Here is a 16,030-nt window from a genome sequence, read left to right as displayed (position 1 = left end):
TTCTTTGCTAAACACAGGAGAGAATCTTCAGTAGAATTTGTTCCTGATTTTCCCTTTTCATTTATAAGTAATACGTGGGAATCTCTGATTATGAAAAAGGGATTATCCTTTAAAACATCGATGAATTTTGTCAAGCGCTTACCTGTGATTCTGGTAGATGCTTATAGCAAACACTTTCAGTAGGTCACCCCATTGTGCTTTAACAGCATGTAACATTTTAAAACATAAAAGTATTTTTATAAAAGTAATACCTGGTCATTTTTGAAAACCTAATGACTAAGAATAATGAACAAAGAAGAAAACAAAAAATTGTTATAACATTACAGAAGAATGTTTTGGCTTCTAAATTTTTTCTTTTGCACAGTTAACTATATAAGTATTTTTTGTGTATTTTTGAGGCTCAGTAATAAAATTCTACATGATTTTGGTTTCAGACAAGAGTCCTCATGTAATAAGTAGACCTTTTTTTAAAGAGCTTTCTTTTTATATATTGATGAAATGGAAAATAGAGAACAAATAAGTTTGTATTCTTCCTGGATTATAGGCTCTTTCCTGTGGACCTTTGAGAGTAGAAGCTAAAATCTTTGAGGTGGTCAGAGTAGATTCCTGAGGTTATTAAAAGCATAGCAACTGGACCAGACCTTCTAAAAGCATCTTTTAGGTCCCTTGAATGTGAGTATGGCAGAGAAGCTATAGATATGTAGGCCAGTTGGTAGTGGAAAAATAGCATCTGTTTTTCTTGTCTACCTCTCCATCCGAAGTCTTGAAATGTGACTATAACACTGTTAAAGTAGGATACTGGCCAAAAGAATCAATACTAGGCCATATAAAACATACACTGTTACCAGCCTCTTAGCATTGTGATGTGCTGTTTATGATCATCATTGTCCTAATTCTCCTCTGCCTTTATACTGTATTGTTCATCAGAACACAGTAGATGACATAAAACTATTCTACCTTGACTCCTAATACTGCTGCACATAAGCTTCGTTCATCAAAGACTTGATGAACTACACAAACAGAAAGTGAAGACAGGAGGATGTCTGGTGGAATTCTAGTTAGCCATATGTAGTTAAGAGTCACATAACTCATACAAAAAAATTACTTTCTTCCCTTTCTTGGAAATTCCACTTGCCATTATATGATACTTAATATTTATACCAATATGATTAGCTCTTAGAATAGGAAATTGGAAATCTAACTTAGCCCTGGAAATTGAAGTTTATGGGAAATTATTATTATAGTAAGCTCTCCTATATCTAAATGGCTTAGAGACCCTTCTCTGTCACTTGATTGAATATTCTTGATATTGAAGAGGGAACATTGAATATTCTTGATATTGAAGAGGGAACAAGAGCTCAGCAACTCTTCCCCCCAGTTCGAGGACACAATTTGTGAAGCCTTCTAGGAAGTGGCTAGAGAAGGAAAATTTTATTTTAGACTCCCGTCACTAGCAGAGAAGTAGGAAGAAACATTTGTGGAGCAAAAGTTGTAATACAGAGTCTGTTAATTGTAGTGTTTCAGGCAGGGTGTTGCAGGGTCTTTAATGTGCCCCCTTTAAGTTCTAGAACTGCTGTGTCCAAAAGGCGCTTGCTTTCTACTTGGGGCATGCTGGTCATTGCAGCTCAAAGCAGTTACCTAAATTTTCAGTTATCAGAATTGGTTTAGAAACATGTCAACATTTAACATTAGGGTATCGGTTAATTAATGGTATATCCATGAGCAGTCTTGAAAGAAACCATGGTTTAGACTATATAAATGGGATGAGAGAAGGTTCTTAATATATTGTGAAGTGATAAAAGCAGTTACAAACTCCCCCATGGATAATTTCAATTGTGTGTGTATGTGTTATATTCACAATTTATGTTAGGAGAAAATCTGTGATGCTATAGGTCAAAATATTCAGAGTGATTATCACCAGATGGTGTATTTACAAGTGATTTTTGTTTTTTTCTGTTCATATCAAAAATGTCTACAATATATGCATGTGTTATTTAAATAACTAAAACTACAATAAATATTGATTTCTAAATTACCTAGGAGAATCTATGAAAAAAATCCATGTTGGTTGAGGAATACTACCTAGACATTTCCAGTCATTCTGGAAAGTCAAGAATAGTAAGGAATAGTAACTAGTATCAGATAATGGTAGTTTATTGAATTGCCTTCTTTTGCTTTAAATTAGGGAATTTCCACAGTTAACTCACCATAATATGCTTACCTTCCCAGACCATATAATCTTACAATTTCCTATTCTAAGAGCTAATCATATTGGTATAAATATTAAATAATGGATCCAAGAAATAATTCAAGTTCTAAACCAGGCAGAAATGTTGAGTTCTTACCCATAGAGAGATTGACAATGATGAGAAGTTATGTTATTTACCCAAGATTGTAAGTGGAAAGTCTAGAGCTCAATATTAGCTTTCTCCTTTTCAAGTTAATGACCCTTTTATGGCACCAAAAAGACTCTAGAATCTCTTTCAGATATCTTCAGTGGCATCATAAAAGTCAGTAACCAAATAAAATCAACCAAAGATTTTGAGTGCCTGCAGTGTACATGTTGCCATAATGCCTTTTGGAGGCCAAGGTAGCTTGAAGATTCTTATTACTTTAATATGTTAATCCAGACAAAGCCCACTGGGGCTTCTCCTTGGCATCCCATCATTTTCTGTATTTTTCTACTAACTAGAAGGAGATTTGCTTCAACATAGGTAATGCACCCAGCACTCTTTTTAAGCCCATCCCAACAGAAATGCCACCACTAAAAATTATTCAGGAAATTGGTACCAACCATTTGCTAATTGAGTGACATTTATTTCCAGAAAGCAGAGGCCACTATATGGCTTTAGGTAAGAAGAAGAAGAAAAGGAAATAGTTTGAAGAGGCAAAGTGCATAGGGAATGTTCAGTGCTGTGTTATGTGTTTCCTTTGGTAACCATACACACTGTCACAACCCATGTTTTCCATTTCATAAGTCCCCAGAAAGGTAAAGAGAAAAATGAAGATATTTCTCAAACCACAGGCACGTGCTTGATGGTAGATATGAAATGATCTGAGCTACAATATCAGCCCTTTGATTTCCCATCTCATCCCGTGTTTTCTCTGCACCCCCAGGGTCTGGGAGAGCCTACCTGAAGATCACCAGTTTATTGACTCACCATCTAATTTCAAGACTTATTGAAGTGCCTCTCTCTGTTTCTCTGTTCCCGAGGCTTTTCTTTATGAGATGTACCTCTCAATATATTTTAAAAATAAGAGTCTGAGGGACAGTATCTACAGTAATATCAATCCTATTGAGATTCACAGACTCAGGGAAATTCTGATCTGGAAGAGATCTTGGAAGTAATATGTCTTCTCCCTTCCCCAATGTCCTAAATTCATGAGAAAAATGAATTTTGGTAGCCCCAAATAATAATCAGTTGAGCTGCTGAATAAATATCACAAGTTTGTACTGGATACTTGTGATTTTTTTGTGATTACAAGTTTTCAGTCACAACTTAATCTACAACATATATTTGGCAAATCTTTTGGAGGTAGGATGAGAGATTTTATTTTTCTTCTTGTAGTGATTTACCAGTCAGTTGTTTATGAAATGTCTCCACCTACAATACTACACTTTGCTAGTGTAGTTAATCTGAGCGTCCTAACGCCATCCATTTCACTATCCTTAGTCCTCTGCCTCCACAAATTGTCTTAAACAATGTCATACAAAGCAGTGATAAAATTAAAGCAACAAATATTCAGTGACTTCTCACAATGTGTGTGGGACCATATCCTTTGTCTTCTTTACAGTGCCAGAAAAAGGGGAAAGAATAGCTGACAAAGTCTTAAAAGACTGAGACTCAAACTTGGATCTGAGAGGGTTGCTTATCTACACTGGAAAATCCTCGTAGCATAACATCAGTTCTGCTCTTCCCTGAATAGCGTCCAATCGCGGGTCCTTACAGTCTGCTCTCTGTGCCCTCCAAATCATAGCCAAAAACTAGTAGATAAACTCTAACATAAAGAAGTGTGAGAGCTTAAACTTTCACATAAAGAATGCCCAGCCCACTGCATTGTACGTAATAGGGGAGCGAGATTTTTTTTAATGAATGCATAGGAAAGTAAAACCAGGAAGAACTAATTTTTAATCTGTTGGGGGATTTTTTTTTTCATTTTGAAGAAAAAAAAAAACCCTATTATTTAATCCTCATAGTACTGACTACATTTTTTGGATAAGGACCCTGAGGTCTCTTGGAGGTTTAGTTTCTTACCCCAAGCCTCATAGGTGGTATCCAGCTTCAGGGCCCCTTCTCTTTCTCTAGCACTCCTGTGCCTCTCTCCTATATATAATCCATGTCCACTCGAGTCTCTGAGGTTGGCAGGGGTAGATATGTGGGATACGGAGCACTGTTATATCGCGTGTCTCTCTCAGGGTGACTGTGCCTCAGAAACACCCAGTAGTCCCCAAAGTACCACCTGTGTGTGGTGCCTCCTCCCCTCTCTGGAATCTTACTGCCATCATTATGTATCAGACACTTTGTATGTTACTCTTTTTGGCAGGAAGAATGTGACATTCCTTCAGGTCATTAAAATGTGGGGGACTATGGCAAGGAGATGGATGGGGCTAACAGGAAGATGAGTAAAGAAATAGGTAACATTTGAAGCTTTTTTTCTGTAGAACTAGGTTGAAATTTTTGCAAATGATAAACTATTTCTTGCTTTAGTTCTTTCTTTCTCTTAGTAATTGAAAGTCATTGGGTTCTTGGAGTTTGAAATAGGAAATAAAATTTAAAATGGACTTTTGCCGCTTCTGTGTAACATTTAGGCTCCTAAGGAATATTGTAGTTGATGCTGGATCATCAGTGTCGTGTTACAAAGCACTTTATATGAAACTATCCATAGTCCCTTACTTGCCGTGTTCAATAAAAAGCTAGTAAGTAGGGAGCTGCCTTCTCAGAGGAATTCTTCTAACCTTTCAGAAACAAAATATTTTATGCTAATTTCTGCTTAATTGGAAGGAAGTCATTTTTTAAAAAAATTATTGAAGATGGGTTTGAAGTCTGTTCCATCGCTGACCTCTTTAATTCAATCAAGGTCACCTCGTAAACTTGCCCAAACAGCTCTATTTCTCAATTAGAAAAAAAGGCAGAGCTGTTTAAAAGCATTTAGTGTTTGATTAATAATGCTTAACTGGTACCTCAGCACTTGCAGAGGCTTTTTAAGGAGGCTCTGGTAAGAATAAAGCATAGCTACCTGAAAAATTATACTCATCAGAAACACAAAACAAATCATTTTAATGAACAAAGCAAAAACTGTTTTTTTGTGGGGATGTGAGAAAGGCTATCATGCTCAATATAGAGAGGGTTTTAATGTCTGAACAACTCTCTCAGGGAAAAATTGCTATAATTTATCCATCCAGACAGTTTATAAAATACATGCATTTTCCCTGCCCAAGGACTCCATGAAGATGAATGCTGAGTTTGTCAAAGCAAGATTTCATAGCACTCAAACTCAGGGTATAAAAAGAAGTGATGATGTGTCCAGTTGAAGAATGTGAACAGGAGCCATCTGAATCACTGAAATATTGAGAATCCCGAAAATAAGTCCTTGGCTTCCTTCTGCATTTCCTCCCCATTGTCGGGGCCTGACTGAGGACTGCCAAGCTCACGATGATACTGTCTTTAGAAGAGAGGGCCATCTGGGTGGCCAAATCATTAGCATGGCTCTGAGAAAGGGCCCTCTACGAGTGAGAACCAGTATCACTGGCAGGGGGAGTTTAGTCACTGAATACAGTAAAGAAGTAACTTGGAAGCCGGACGCTGTGGCTCACACTTGTAATCTGAGCACATTGGGAGGCGAGGCTGAGATAGGCGTATCAGTTGAGGTCAAGAGTTCCAGACCAGCCTGGTCAACATGATGAAACCCTGTCTCTACTAAAAATACAAAAATTAGCCAGGTGTGGTGGCACATGCCTGCAATCCCAGCTACACGGGAGGCTGAGGCAGAAGAATCGCTTGAGTCCAGAAGGCAGAGGTTGCAGTGAGCCAAGGTTGCGCCACTGCACTCTAGCCTGGGCGAATAGCGAGACTCTATCTCAAGAAAAAAAAAAAAAAGTAACTTTGAGCAGATGTACTCAGAGGGCCCTTGAAGTACCTTGGTTTTATTTTTGGCATGGCTTGGCAAATAATGTTCCTTCCCCAAGCCTCAGCTTTCTCAGCAATGACATGAGGCTTGTCCTGGGAGTTCCTCAATGAGGCTGTGAGAAATAAGCAATTAAGGGATTCTGTGGCATTTTGCAAATACCAGGCACTGTGGCAATGTGGAGAGTTGGGAGCAACAGCAAAAGGTAGTGGTTCACGGCCCCACCTGCACATGAGAATCACCTGGGAAACTTTATGCACATAGCCCATGGGTTAATACCCAGGCATCTGTGTTATTAAAACCCTCCCCCGGTGATTCTGATTCACAAAGGATTGAAAAACACGGGCATGTAACCTGAGGTTGGATGGCTGTCACCTAGCGCTTAACTGGCCTGTCAGCACTTGCAAAGGCTAAGGAGGCACTGGTAAGAATAAAACATTGCTACCTGAAAAATTATACTTACCAGAAATGCAAAACCACTTTAATGAACAAAGCAAAAACTTTTTTTGTGAGGATGTGAGAAGGGTTACCTCTTCTACCACCTATTAGGCAGGAAGGAGGGAACAAAACAGGTTGAGGTAATAAAATGTAGGAATGAGAAGAAAACAAAAATGGAGTAAAGGATAAAAATGGAGTAAAGGATAAAGGAGCAACAAAAGAGAGAGGGAGGTGGTTTAAGTGAGGCATGTGAGACCCAGGTGGAGAAGTCCCCTTACACGTCTGTGCTGGGCGCATTTGGAGTATCCTCGGCTTCATTGGAAATAAGGGTGGCTTGAAAAGGGAGGGCCAGGGAGGAGGGTGCCTGATATGAGTGGTGATGCAAACCAGGGACAGAGTCCCTGCCTTTCTTTACCTCTAGGAAAATAGACAGGGACTGTTTGCTCATCCATCAGCAGTGAGAGGGGGAAGCAAGCATGCCTGGCCACTCACCAAGGAGAAAGGCTTCTGCAAATCTAGAGACTGGTATGGTAAGCACATGTATGCAGGAGAGGCCTCCTCTTCCACAGTAAAAAGACTGGTCCCGGCGCTGGGACAAGGGCAGTTAGTTCCAGAGGCTCAGCCTGGCCTCTCCTGGGTGCCAGCCATAAACCTGCCATAGCTGAAACTCTCCAGACATATGGCTGCAAAGAAAAGGAATGCGTGACAACATCGAGCAGATCAGAACGATGTGTTTTGGAGACACTGCCTGTAGGATTTATGAAAGCATTCAGTCACAGTGTCATTCCAGGAGAGTCAGGAGGTAGCATTCAGCAAGGAGCAGGCGGATGGCTGAATGGAATGCGAGAAGACATGGCAGAGGCGGAGAAGCCCAGAAGGCTGTGTTGGGATGTAAACACAGGAGAGAAGATTTTTTCAGCTGTTGGAAAAGGCTGAAAGAAAGCAAGTATGAAAAACTCATGAAATAAATCTGAGACTAGAAGAAAGTTATGAAGAAAGCATTAGGAAGTGGGGACCTGGTCCCTAAAGGCCAGGGAAGTGGTTCTAAAATGTTGGCATCCATCAGAATCACCCTAGAAACTTGCTGAAAGGCACATCCCTGGGCCCCATTCCAGAAACTCAGATTCGTAACATCTGGGATGAGTCCAAGATTGCTCATTTAAGAGATACCAAAGTGGTACAGATACCTTAAGATACCAGCTAGCTGTTCATACCAGGTCCTCCTACCTTGGTCATACATTTAGAGAGAATGCTGATACTTTTTGTCCTATTGCCAGACAAAAGCAAGTGTCCATAAGTCAGTTTCAATGTTGGTAATGAGGACAGTGGGGAGGAGGAGGCTCACGGACAGACCAAGCACAGTCACTGTCCAAGCATAGAAGTGAAGTCTTGGTGCCCTCTTAGTAGTCTTGAATAGTTAACGGTTTACCGAAGGCAGAAGTAGCTTTTGAAAAAAAGTTTTCTGTTCAGCCCACTGTTGTTATTGCAAGCACTTGGCATTATAAAATAAAAGCTTTACAAAAAAGATGCGGCTGTTTGCAAAGAGCAATGCATAGAACTGAGAAGATACCTTAGGTTTGGGCTTGCCATCATTTCACGTTTCGTAGTGTGGATGTGTTTTATGTGGTAGAAGCACCAGTTCAAATATTAATATAACTCTGCATGTGTGTGCACGTGTGTGTTTTTGCATGTAGGGAGTAGAGCAGGAGAAGGAAAATATCACTTCTTAAGGGGAAAGTTTCTTGATGAAAATTAGAAGTGACCATTTGTTAAAAAGGAAGGAAAGTTGTAAGATGGGAGGAAAAAGAGGTCACTGTTTTTATACTGCAGACTGATGAGAAAATGAGAGTAGTTGTTTTGGAGGGAAGGATTGCTGTTTAAAGTTTCTGTCTTTGGACAACACCAACTACTAGTTAGGACGAAGTCACAAAGGGCAAAGCCCGTGGTGGAGCACTACACCCAAGGGAGGTGTGCTGTCTGCAGGGCAGGGAGTACTATTCCTGAAAGCTAGTGTCATTTTATGATCTAGCCTGGCTTAGCTAAGTCTGACTTTCCTGAAAAAGAATCTTTAAAGCCTTCAGATTTTTCTAAATGACCCAATAATCTTGGAAATCAAAATAGGGACCGAAAGTAAAAAAAGAAAACTGAAATCTAATCAAAAGAAAAGGAAGAGTGGGGGGAAATGCCCCCTCCTGAGATGCTCCTGCCTGCTTTGGGGCTTAGTAGGAAGCAGCCTGCTTTCCTCTCCCTCCATAGCCGTGGCACCTCCTCCTGGAGATCTCTGGGTCTTTTGGTAAAGCAGTGTCCACTGTGCAGCAGTCTTGCTCTGCTTCCCTTCAGCTCTTCAGCATGTGAGCTCAACCCCTGCCTTCCAGAAAGAGCCTCCCCCAGCTCTTATGTTCCAGCCAGAAGCCTTCTCTCCTTTATTTGACTCCCATTACACAGTGTGAGGATGGCCCCTCCTGGCACCCTTCTAACCATCTTCCACCAGATTCCATATCTGTAGCTCTCCCTGCAGCTGGGCTGGGAGCTGCTGAGGCAAGGCCAGGCGGGGCAGGGGCTGAGAGCCATGTTTCCCCGCCCTGTCCCCGGCTTGGCCTAGAGTAGGGGGCTAAGCTCATACTTGCAGCATACACTTCTGATGTGTTTCCCTGAGGACTCTAAAGGCATCCCTCACCTGACACAGCATCCTTCAAGGCATTTTAAATGACAGACTTATCCTGCTTTTGGAAGAAGTGAACATGCCTCTTTCCTTTGCTTGTTTTCCTCTGAGGAAAATGGGGATGGTTGTGGGATGGATCAGAGGATAATAATGCAAATGGAAAAGTGATAAGGCATGATGTGAATTCTCCATAGTGGCAGCAGCCCGGTAGCACCTCCTAGTTGTGCTGCTGGTACAGACTACTTCCTCAGGAAGAGCTCTATGGAGGGAGGAGCAGAGGATTTTCTTTTCCTGAGTCACCTGCTGCCCGTTGTTCCTCCAGAGTCACATTGAGCCATCATAATAACAGGATCTAGCTTACCTGCACTCTCCAAATGACCCTTATTCCACTGGCCTCACACAATGATGGAAATAGACACTGCATTCTTCTCCTGTTTAGCTTTCCCTAATAATAGCTAATGTGCAGATTCGAATACACACTGCACGTATGAAATGTTATGTCAATGCTAAGTTGTAATAATAATAATCCTGCAAAAATGTAGCAGAAGAAATTTCTGTGAGCAATTTGAGGAAGATTGCTCTTTCAGTGGTTATACAGGTATTATTGAAAAACAGATCAATTGTACTTGGTTGCTACTGTAAGAGGCTCTCCAGCAGGGGACTGGCTGTCAGCAGATATCATCCCAGGATGCTTTCTAACTCTGTGCCTGGCCACTGGGAGGCCTTGATGGCAACAGCAGCCATTGAGATTGAGGCCATCAACAATGAAGGACTCTGAGTCTCCATTGGCCTTCTGAGCATGGTACTGGTCCTTGTCTTTGGCCTTCATCAGCCCAATCAGAGTAGACTCAGGGGACAGAGTTCATGGGAGGTTAGCACAACAGGAAAGGCGTTTCTGTCACCTTTATTCTAACTGAAGGCACAGATACTTGGAAAAAAACAAACATAGGTGAGTTCAGACGGATGAGGTGAGCAGTCTCATACTGCATCTTCTGGAATCCTGAGATCAGCATGGGTCTGTGGACAAAACTCCCTCAATAAAGTATTATTAACAACTCAGGCACTTGAGCTCTGGGATTAGTGGGTATCAGTGTGGCTATTTGAGAGGAGAGAGACATAAGGCAGAAAGTAGGATCCTTAAGGAGTTCCAGCCAGGCCTCAAGATTTCCTGAAGGGTGAACTGAACTTCTCCATAAATCATCCCCAAGTTTGTCCAGAGGAAAATACAGGTATGTTTATTTTAAAATAGGATCATCCTCTCTGCTTTTATAGCAGAGTCTCTCTCCAGCAGAGCGCTCCCCAGATAGAGCCAGAAATTGAATGTTTTACTTCTGTTAGGAGCAAGCGAGCCACTACAGTAGGGTCCCTGGTTCCTTCCTTTCTCTGGGCTGGGTGGCACTTAGGTGGAGCTAAGCTACCCTGGTGGTATTACATCGAGGCATACAGTTCTAGAGCCACACCTTGAGCCTCCAACCAGAAACCTCTGTCTCTCAGAAACTCCATTCCATCATCTTGAAAATAGAAATAATAATCGTATTTACTGTATCATGTTTTCATGAGGGTGAAAGGATACTGTGTAAATAATATGCTTAGCACAGTGCCTGGTATATAAAAGTCATTAGCTGTCACTACCACTATTGCTATTCTTATTACTGCTACTGTTATTTGAGGAAAACAGAATAGTGACTATACCTTTTGCCCAAATCTTCTCCTAACTCCATAGGAGGTACTCAGGGCACCGGGGCAGAGCTGAGCTCATGGGACCTGGGCACAGGGATGCGACAGGGCTGCCTTATCAGGTGCAGAACATGGAGCTGGGGCTTATACAAAAGGAGATCAAGGAATAAAAACAGAATGAAAAGCCAAGCATGTGGTTCCTTCAGAAGCATTTCTCCAAACAAGCCAACCACAGCCCCAACTTAGGAATTGGGATAGAATGAGTGGCAGTCTGAGCCGTTGCTCTCAGAGTATAGTCTCTGCACCGGCAGCATCAGCACCACCTGGGGACTTGGAAGAATGCAAATCTTGGGCTTCCTCCCAGACAGAACTCTGAGGGTAGGGCCTAGAAATGTGTGTTTTAATGTGCCTGCCAGGAGCTTGTAATGCAGGCCAGTGTTTGGAGAACACTGGGTTAGAGTAACACCAGCTGCTATCTAAAGAAGTCCCAAATTTTCAGTGGCCTAACAAAAAGACAAAAGTGTTACTTTTGGGACACAGAACAGTCCAAGGCAGATAGGCTGGGACTGTGGGCACCTTTCCTCCATGTGGTGACTCAGAGACCCAGGCTCATTCCAGTAGCAGGCAAAGAATGAGGGACTGTGCAGAAGGCATCATCACTCCCCCTCACACTCCGTTGATGAGAACTGCTCACATGGCACCCTCTAGGGCGGTCACCTCTCAGGAGCAACACTGCTGTCTACAAAGAGAAGCATGAGTTTGAGTACACAGTGTGATGATGTCTCTGCCACAGAATAGCATCTAAAGGCCTCAAGGCGCCTCACAAGAAGATTCAGAATGCAGAGAAGCTGATAGAAGCTGGAGAGAGTCCCTGTCACTGGGCTATGACCACAGCTCCCTTTCATAGGGGAGCAGGAGGCAGGGTTGTGGCTGAGGAGGCAGCTGTTGAAGGCACACAGATGCTGTGGTGGTATCTGCTAGGCCTTCAGCCCGCCTCCGTCTTCCTGTGTTCAGGGGCTATCGGTACAACTGCCTACCTGGGTAGCAGCCAATGAAATCCTTGAAAAAGACTTTCTTTGCAGGTGGGAAAGAAAGCTACAGTTCAGCAGTGTCCTTCCAGCATTTCAGGAGGACATCTGGCAAAGTGGAGGTGGAATGTTAAACACAGAGTTCCCCAAACACACAAAGACTAACAGTTCTGGAGAAACGCAGATATTGTTAGGAACAATATGTTAAAATGTTTTATTATTTAGTTACATCTTGCCTGAGCATGAAAAAGATATTAACAGACTGTCAGCTTACTGGGACATAACCCAAAATAACTTACATTTTTCATATATTGCTAATTGTTTTTCTGAGGTTGGCTCAGGCTGGTAAAAGAGATTTCAAGGCTTTCACCAGATTATTTACTTAAAGAAGTTAAGCATGCCATTATCTGTTCCCATGGAAACACAGTAAGACAGGGGACAGAAGAGGAAGTCACTTTGACCATAATTAATATAAAGAATAATAGTTTATATAGAATCTAGCAAAGAATATAACAAGATCCTACAATACCTTAAAGCCTTTTCTTCAGCAGTGCAGTTCAATCTTTGGATTGATTTTTATACATTAGTGTCACTTTGATTGTTTTATTAGTCCAGTGCTAATTTTTGAAGTATAACTACCTTGCCTAGCAAAAGTTTTCCAATATTATTATTTCATTTCTGATCCAATGATAAAATTCCAGTATTCAGAATTTTTCTAAAGTTCTAAGCAGAAATGGATGACTGTACTGGCCTTAAGCTTCTTGTGAATGCTACAGCTCCTCGCCATGTTTTCTCAATCAATACATAAATGGGTAATTTGTTAACATAATTGATGGTAATCTAGAGGAACCAGTAGATTCTGCAGTACACTTAAAATCACCAAAAAAAGATTTAATCATGTTCAGTCCAGTTTACATGTAAGGTGTCTAATTCTGTTCTTCTTTTATTATCGGAAATTGGTAATCCACATGGGGTGTCTCTTAGATATTATACCTATTGGCACTTAGTGCACGCCTCAGGAATTTCTACCCAAAGATTCACCCTGTACTTTTAAAAAAATCCTTATGCTTATTTGGATAGTGGACTTTTGCAGTCTCATAAGGTAAATTTTATCATGGAAGCTTGATGACACGTTTTTCAAAACTCTTTAGTATAGTATTCCAGAAAGAACTAACAAGAAAAGAGGGAAATAAAAGAGTTGCCCTTTCCAATTTCTGAATTTTTAACACACTGAGAAATTATATTAAGTCAGAAATGGTTAGGGTTTTTTTCTGTTAGAGCTGTGGCCCAAGAAACATAGTATAGCCTCTTCCAGGCATCCTTGTCTGAGGAATAGATTCAGGGCTACAGTATGACACTGAGTGATGTTTACAAATGGGTGGCCTGAAGCTAAATGGAGTCAATATAAAACTTGTCACCCTTTTGAAGATAACTACTTGCTACCACATGAGTAACAAATTTTTTTTTTTTTTAAATCAAGCTTGAAATCATTTAATCAGGAATGTAAATCAGTTATATGCCCCAATTATAAAAATGTTGATGGGGTTTGCTATGGTATTGATTTTTTTTTTATTTTGGTGGAAGAATTACAGCTGTTGTGTGTCTTTATATATATATATATATATACATAATGATATCACATTCCTATTCCAGGAATGCAAACAGTACTATATCCCGCTTGGCAGGCACTCTGGTCACTTGACTTAGCCAAGAATAAGAACTCTCAGAAGTGCCACTCCATGGGTTTGTAAGAGATCCCCTAAAATAATGGATGGTACACTTCCTATATGTATTTCTGTTCAGATAATTTATTTAAATAATGCTGCTGGCACATGCTTTATAGCTGCTTACATTTTGCTACACAGATTTCAGCATATCTTGCAGACTATGCAATTCATTTGGAAAATGTAATTTCCATCCCTGCATACTAATCGATTTCTTCACAAACACCTGCTATCAGTTATGATAATAAAAATGCCACTCTGAATTGAAAAAGGGCCAAATAGAGCTTCCTAAGGAAATGACTTAAGTGTCTTTGAATGCTACTAAATGTAGTAATGTGCCTGTGTAGTGCCAACACTTTTTTCATCATTTGCATTTTCTGTGATTTTGCCCTATTACAACATCCCTCTCACAAATGATTCCTCATAACCATTTCCTTATGGCTTGGTAAACGGAGCTGTCAGGAGGTGGTATCTCAGGGTGTGGACAGGATCTGTAGTTAGGCTGCATAATGTTAAAAAGCACTGGCTCAAGCTGCTGAGTACGTGCTGGATCATTTCTGATTTTATGACTAAGTCCCTAAAAACTGTAAAAGTGCCTGCTACTTGGTTTTGTACACACATACACCAAGTAAAATCTCCTTTATTCATTCTCTTCAGCCTTCAGTTCATTCCATGCACCACTGCCAAACTAATGTTCCTCAATCCCATTTGCGTCATGTCCTTCCACTACCCCAAGCACTGTCAGTGGTTCTCAATTGGCCGCTCCATTGAACCTAATCTTCCCCATCTTCTCCCATCACCTGCTAGGGATCACCTTTCTCTCACTGCTTCCAGGCAAACGCTTGCCCTTTTGGTCAAGTTTCTCTCCATCTTGCCCCAAGGATTCTACCTTTGATTTTCATCTCTGGGCTTTTGCCTGTGCTCTGGCTCCTGACTGAGAGACAGCCTTCCCAAGTTCTTTGCTTTTTCATCTTTCAAAGCCCTCTTTTATTCCTTTTTTTTAATTCCTTCAGAAAAAGTCTGAATTTTTCTTTCTCTTCTCTGAACTCCTATAGAATACATTTTTTGTCATGTATCTTGGCTCATTTATTATTCATTCAACCAGCATTTATTGAGTGCCTAATGTATTCCAGACATCACACCATTCTTTCTTCCTTTGAAAGCAGTAGTTTCTTTTTAAATGTGTCAGTTTTTACTAGGTTTTAAGCTCTTTGAGAAAAGAGGTATATACTGTCTCCTCTTTTTGTGATCTGAGATGCCCACACAGACCTGAGCACAGGTAAATATGAAGTAAATGCATGTTAAGTAATTGATCCCTACTGGCTTGAGGTAGGGGATTTTCTGGGTAATTGCATGTTCTGTTTGATTAGTAGTTCAGTGTGTACTACACAGAGATTATCATTTTGCAAGATGGAATAGTGCAAAACACTCAACTGTAAAACTATTATTAACATAATTTGATGTTTGAGGAAAGAATTCACTGTGGTCTCAGAGCACCTCGGTAAAGCTTTATCACCATGGAACTGTAATGTGCAGGTAGAGCACTCAGGAGGCTGACCTTGATTTGGTCCTCCAACACGGGAACAGGGGCTGGAAACGGGCGTGCACTGACACCCCGGTGTGCAGTGGGCCTGCACCATGCCCTGACGTACTGGAAGTTACATGTGTGAAGTTTCTGGTAACAAGAATTTCACATTTTCTTTCGCTTTTCTCTTGCTTAGCAAAGTGGGGAAAGGCTTTTCTGTGAGGGGGAAGATTAAAGGGAGATTGGTGGGAGAGTAGGTGGGGGAATGTGAGACTGGTTTTGAACAGCCTGGTAAGAACTAAACTCACATGGACCGATGATAATTCAGAGCGGAGACTCTGGAGCCTGCAGCCTGGGTGTGAAGGCTTTCAACTACTTACTTTGTGGGATTTAACGAATTATATAACTTCTCTGTGCCACATTTTTTTCATCTGTAAGGATGGGGATAAGACCAGCACTGGCATCACAGGCTTAATGGGGGGAGGAAGTGAGTGAGTTCATACCAAGCCCTTGGTCCAATACTTTGTGAGTGCTCAGCAGGCTATGATCATTCTCGGAGAGACCCCTAAGCAATAAGGTGGAAACTAGAAAAAGGGATTCCCTACCCTCAATCTTTGTTTTGTACCATTCATTCTCTTTTTCAGTTTCGGCTATTTCTGAAGCCTTGAGATGCATGAGACCCTGAGTTAACTGTCTTGGTTTCTTAATAAGATGGACATATGAATGAAGTCTGAATCTAAACATGGAGAACTTGGGGTTTCAGGGAGAGGTATTGGAGTAACCACTCAGCCTTGTGGAGGAAAAGAGTTTTAATTTGTTGGTGAAACAGATGGAACTAGGTTCCCATTCT

At 41.0% G+C, this 16,030-nt stretch overlaps 1 protein-coding gene across 8 annotated transcripts in view; it reads left to right on the top strand.

Annotated features, from left to right (window-relative positions):
- The window catches only part of ENOX1 (ecto-NOX disulfide-thiol exchanger 1), a 505,667-nt gene that overhangs the window by 376,825 nt on the left and 112,812 nt on the right, over positions 1–16,030 (top strand). The window lies entirely within an intron of this gene.

This window comes from Aotus nancymaae, unplaced genomic scaffold, assembly GCF_030222135.1.
Source record: "Aotus nancymaae isolate 86718 unplaced genomic scaffold, 86718_ANA_hifiasm-v0.15.2.pri h1tg000043l, whole genome shotgun sequence".
Taxonomy (NCBI): Eukaryota; Metazoa; Chordata; class Mammalia; order Primates; family Aotidae; genus Aotus; species Aotus nancymaae.
The sequence above is the reverse complement of the archived record's forward strand: the minus strand, read 5'-3'. Positions and strand labels throughout refer to the sequence as shown.